Genomic DNA, 6236 nt, shown 5'->3' with positions numbered 1-6236 from the left:
TATGTAACCTTGTTAGTCACATTACTTAGTTTGTGTAGCTAAGTAATTGCGCTCTCTAATTTGGCATTGGTTGCCTTGTTATTGAGCATTGCTAGTGAGCTTAGTTGGCTTTGTGCTTTTGCTTACTAGCATGTGTAGGAGCTCCCCTATAGCTTAAAGTACTAGTGGCATAGGTTTGTGTGACCTTGCTTCTAGAATTGGTTAGGAGAGCTATAGCTAGCCCGGCACCTTAGTTGCATAATTAGTATCTTTGCAAGGTGCTAGTGAACATATATAGAGGGGTGTAGTCTTGGCTAGACCGATTGTTTTTATTCCGCATTTATATCGGTTAGCCGACGTGATTAATTTTAGAAAAGACTATTCACCCCCCCTCTAGTCCGCCATCTCGACCTTTCAGCAGCACCCGGCCGAGCCGCCACTGCTACATGTTTCCCTGCCCACGCTGCCCCTCTTGTGCCCCTCGCTTGGGACCGCTTGCTGCCGGCGCAAGCGGCTAGGGCCCCACACTTGACCCTAGCTGGGCTGCGGCCAGCCCTGGTTCACGTGGGGCCTTCACACCCCGTCGGCCTGTCTGCCTCTGCTGCCGTAGTCCGCAGCGCCGCCGTCGCCGCGCCACACCTCCCATCCGGACGCGCCCGTGGCCAGCTGCTCCGGGCGACCTCTAGCCAGGGCACGGTCGATTGTTAACCAACACGGGCTCAGCGAAGCCCGCCGGTTTGCCTGCGCCACCGGCGTGGCCTCTGCCGAGTTGAATCGGCACCGGCCGGCTAGTTCCCGTGCTCTGTGTACGAGTTGAAGAAGGGTGGGAAAATGAAATAGAAACTTTTCTAGGGTTCCCAATGCAAAACTGTGACTCTAATGAATAGTGCTATATAGTGTGTGATGTACTGTGGGTTGGTTTTGTGAAATCTCGGGGGCTTTAGCGCAAAGTGTTTGTTTTATATGTTTTTTTCCTTTTTCTTTTTATATAATTTGGCTAAAACTTTGAGAATTCATATTAAATTGTATAAAAATCATAAAATGCCAAACCAGTTTTGTCGCACTCCACATGACTAGATCTATGCAATAGACTTATAACATGCTTTAGTATAATGTTTTTCCTATATAGATAAATCTAAGCTTTTATGTGTTTAATTAATAGAGGATGTTTGGGTAGTTCTTTTGTAGTGAAATTTTTATTGTAGACTAGTGTCAAGGTGTTTGTGCTATGGTAAAAGTTTCATGTCTGATGGATGCTGGTTTCTTGAGTTATTAATTCATCTTGTAATAGGCTTGTTTAATATTTTTGAAATAGTTAAAAATATATAAAAACACAAAGTGTGTGTCCTCTATATTTTATACCTATTGTTATGCCTTATGAACCATTAATATGACTATAGTGTTTAATTAAATGTTGAGTTGTAGGTTTATCCTGGGTCACATGTTTTTGGCCATTCAAAGTCCTTATATACTAGTTGTTTGGATTAAGGTTAATATATGCTTTTATATGCTACGCATTTTACATGCTTGACTAAGTAGAGTGTTGTTTGGCTCTGTTTAGTTATGGATTGTAGCATGTTGGGTTGGCTTGTACTTGTGTTATGTTGTTGAATACCAGAGTCGAACCTCCAATGACTAGTTACCTTATTTCCCCCGACGACGTGTTGCTTGTCTTTTAGCGTTTGTAAATGCCTGTGTGTATGCTTGTTGGACTGAATCATGCATCGCATCTATGCATATCATTTAGGTATGCTGGTGGCTGATGGGTCAATTGATGGACTACCAAGTCGAACCAAAAGTCGATGTAATGGTGATAGGTCCAGAAGATGGAGATATGGATCATGTCACGAAGATGGAATGCTAACTTTTGGTTATATTTAACACAGGCAAGCCCCGGTGCATAATCCCTACTTTTCTGCACTTTATATTATGTTTGTGTATTAAGTTTTAAGGAGCTGAATGGAACCCACCTGCATATATATCCTTATCCTATGAGTCTTACTAGTATAATAGTATCGGGTAGATTGCCATGCTATAGAACTCCGGTAGAAGTCGAGTGATTGCCTGTCACTCGCGAGAGATAGGATTATATATTGTTATTATTATCAAATTACTATCACATGGAATATATATGGATAATAATTGGAGACCGGGCGGGACTGTACTTTGGATTTGGAATGGACTTGGTTAGGCAACCGAGCGAAGCTCTGGTTGCACTTGTCCCACCTGTATCGATTGAGGATCGTCCATTGCTGTGGATGATAGTCAGGTCACAGAGTTTTATCCTGAGCACATACTTGCTTATGGGAGCGGGAAGACTTGTTACTCTCTTGTCATGGGTTCTGGTTCTTTTCGAACCGACTTTTAGAGGTGGATATTTGGGTGGAGGTCTAAGCACCATGCTGAGTCTAGGACTCATGTGTGGGGGCTTAGAGTCCAAGTTTGGACGGGGACCTAGACCCCTTGATAGGAGTGGAACAGGTTGGTCTTGTCTGTGCCCGGGATGTAGATGAGGCATGTGTTTTGGGGTACCCAGCTAGGATACATGGATTTGCGAATCGCCGCTTAATGCGGTACGACTTGGCTATGGTCTAGCATCGTAGTAAGAACTGGAACTTAGAAGAGAATAAAATGGTTCTAATTGCTTACCACATGCTTGAAAATAGCATAGGTGCTTACCTAGAATGGTTAGATAAAGGAACTAATCATGACTGCTAATAAGATGAATATAAGGATGCACTTTTAGTAATGCTTCCTGCCAATGCAATAAACCCACAAGCCAGATAGCCATGCATATCCTTTGAGGCTTTTATTTCCTCCTATCGGGTAAGTCTTGCTGAGTATAATTTAGTACTCAGGGTTTTATTTCCCCCTGTTGCAGGTGACAAGCAGATGTTAGAGCTAACTCTTATGTGTGGATTCCTCTGGTGGGCTCAGAGAGGATTCCTTTACACTGCGATCATAGTTTTTATTTATAACTCTCACTAAATGTTTTTATAAATAGAAGTTTTATAATCTGTTGTCATAGCTTATATATCAATGCTTCATCATGTCATGAATAGATATTTATTTCCGCTGTAACTCTGATCACATGTTTATATTCCGCTTTTAAATTAAATTGTTCATAACTCTGATGTTGTATTAAAAGTGATGTAAGAAATGGTTAAGAATGATGTACACTTTATCCACTCATTTATGATCCTGATGGAAAAATATGGATTTTCGAGTTCTCTCATTGGGTGTGCTCGATAGAACTGCTCGGTTTAGTGCTCTTCCACAGTACTTAGTGTCTAATGGAAGAAAAGTACTCCGAAAGGGTGTTAAATTAGGCGGTTCTGCCATAGCATCCCCTAGAAAAATTCTTCATGGAACCACCAAAATCAGGGGACCTAGATATAAAACTTGGGAGAGACACTTTTTCCATTCCTATCACTCTCCCCCGCTCAAAACCACACAAAGAGGTCATGTCTATTTCTCCTTTTGACCCTCCTGAGTCATCCTTAGATAGGGATGTTGAACTCTTCGTTCAAGAAGAGGATGAATTAGGAGAAACCATCGAGCTTCCTAAGGATGAAACACCATCACGACCTCCAATTGAGCTAAAACCCCTACCCGCTGGCCTATGTTATGCTTTCTTGAATGGCGACAAGGAGACTCCTGTAATCATAAGCGATAAGCTTTATGATGAGGAGACATCCAAGCTCATTGCTATCTTAGAGAAACATAGGCCTGTTTTCGGGTATTCTTTATAAGATCTTAAGGGGATCAGTCCAACCCTCTGCACCTATCGCATTCCAATCGATCCCTCTAGCACACCATCTAGAGAACCTCAGCCTAGGCTAAACAATGCGATGCGGGAAGTCTTGAAGAAGGAAGTTCTTAAACTTCTTCACACTGGGATCATTTATCCCATGCCACACAGCGACTGGGTTAGTCCTGTCGAAGTGGTACCAAAGAAAGCAGGGATGATGGTCGTGGAGAATAGTAAAAATGAGTTAATCCCACAACAAATCATCATGGGGTGGAGGATGTGCATAGATTACCGAAAACTCAACTCGGCTACAAAGAAAGATCACTTCCCTCTACCTTTCATTGATGAAATGTTAGAGCGGTTGGCGAAGCACTCTTTCTTTTGTTTCCTTGATGGGTATTCAGGGTATTGTTGGCGGTCCTTAACGATCAAATCCGACCACCAACTAAGACACAGAAACAGGAGAAACTAGCAAACTTACACACATATGTTATTATTATTAACCAAGTTTCACATGTATTTGGAAGATCAATGTTTCGCAGGACATACACAAATACAGTGGAAAACAAACCAAAAGGCGCAATCTAGGGAAGCGTAGAAGTAGATCTTCGCAAAGGAATTAGAAGAAGGCTGTTAGTGTTAGAGTATGGCAGGGGCCTATTGGGCCTGGGCTGGATGTATAGCCCATTAGTGTTAGGGTTAATTAGAGATAAGGGTCGCTTGCTTAGGAGTCAAGTAAACCACTCTATATAAGGAGAGGAGATGTATCAATCTAATCAAGCAAGAATTAAGAAGGAAAACCCTTCCCACTTGCCCGGCCTTGGGCAAACGCCCCGCGGCCGGCTCTCTCTCACCCTTGCAGCCCTAGCCATGAACAGTAACCATGGTACTATAGCTCCACGGTACTATAGCGCGTCAGTCGCCGTCGCTCCCCTCGACTCTCTCCTCTCAATCCTAGCAGCCACATAACAATCTGATATCAGAGATCTCTGGTTCGATCATGTCCACCCGCTGCCACCAGCGTCTTCGTCAGGTACCACCGCACCGCTGTCCGCGGTCTCCACGTCGGCCAGGGTGCCACAATCCTCATTGTAGATGACCGCGGGTGCGTCGTCCTCCGCCGTGGGTGTTATGACGAACGAGCAGTTGACGGCGGCTATCCTTGACCTCGGCAAGATGGTGGCTAGGATTCATGGGTTCCTGCTGGGGCCGCAGCCGAACCCGCCGCCGACGTCCCAGTAGCTGCTGCCGCCGCCGCTGCCCCCAGCGTCTTCGACCACCCTGTACTCCTACGGGATGCCACACGACGACACGGCGACCACCACCTCACCAGCGCCGTTGGTTCTCCCCGCTGGTGTGCCGATCTAGGACATCAAGTTCCCTCACTCGCCGTCCCCTATACCGGCGTGGCTCACGGGCGCCTCGCCACCGGTCTACTCCACCACGCCGGTGCGTACGTCGATCCCGCAGGCGCCCCACATCACCACGGGTTTCGGCCATGGGGGCGCTCCGGCGTCGGGCACCCTCTACAGCGGCATCGATGGGGCCCTCTTCCATGGCTCCAGCCTCTGGCCGCCCCCGGCGTCCGATGCGGCTCCATCGGCGGCCGCCCCCGCGGCGTTCGGCGCGGCTGAGTTCTAGCCGAAGGGCTACAAGCTGGACTTCACCACGGGCGCCGGCGTCCAGCAGATCCAAGACGCGGGTGAGAAGTCACGGCAGATCGAGCAGCCGACGGACATCGCGATGGAGCCGGCGGGGAAGATGCTTACACACCAGGTGTCGGCAGTTTCCCCCACGGGTAACGGGCATGCTGTTTTTCTCGCGGGCGGTGAACTCAAACTCTGCGGTGGCGGCGGTTGGGGAGGCGGTCCCCTCGTCGTTCTCTGTCGAAAGCCATCCGCTCTTCTTTGTGTGGTGCAGACCAGCATTCGTCCGGTGGGGAGAAGGCATGGTGTCACCGGCGGGAGCGCACGGCCTAGCACCGCCGCTTTCCGCCACCGACCACCGTGAGGGCGCCTTCGCTGGCCGTTGTTGCGACTACTTCTAGGTGGCCATATACATGCACCCCTTTTGTCAAGATGGTGTCCATGGGATCCAGGTGGTTGTCTACGTGCAGCTTATGCGTCGGGCTGGTGTCCGCCATCAATTGAAGATGCTGCAAAAATAAAGAGTTCACATCTATTTTCGGTTGATAATAATAAAATAAGCCGAGATGTAAAAAGCTTGTTTTTAAGAGATAGGTTTGTGTCGAGACATCGTTATAAGTTGGTTAGGTTGCAGCTCGAGGACGAGCTGCATGTCCAGATGGGGTGTAGTGTTAGTGTTAGAGTATGGCAGGGGCCTATTGGGCCTGGGCTGGATGTATAGCCCATTAGTGTTAGGGTTAATTAGAGATAAGGGCCGCTTGCTTAGGAGTCAAGTAAACATCTCTATATAAGGAGAGGAGATGTATCAATCTAATCAAGCAAGAATTAAGAAGGAAAACCCTTCCCTCTTACCCGGCCGT

This window comes from Miscanthus floridulus, chromosome 9 (assembly GCF_019320115.1).
Source record: "Miscanthus floridulus cultivar M001 chromosome 9, ASM1932011v1, whole genome shotgun sequence".
NCBI lineage: Eukaryota > Viridiplantae > Streptophyta > Magnoliopsida > Poales > Poaceae > Miscanthus > Miscanthus floridulus.
This window is presented reverse-complemented; position numbering follows the sequence as displayed.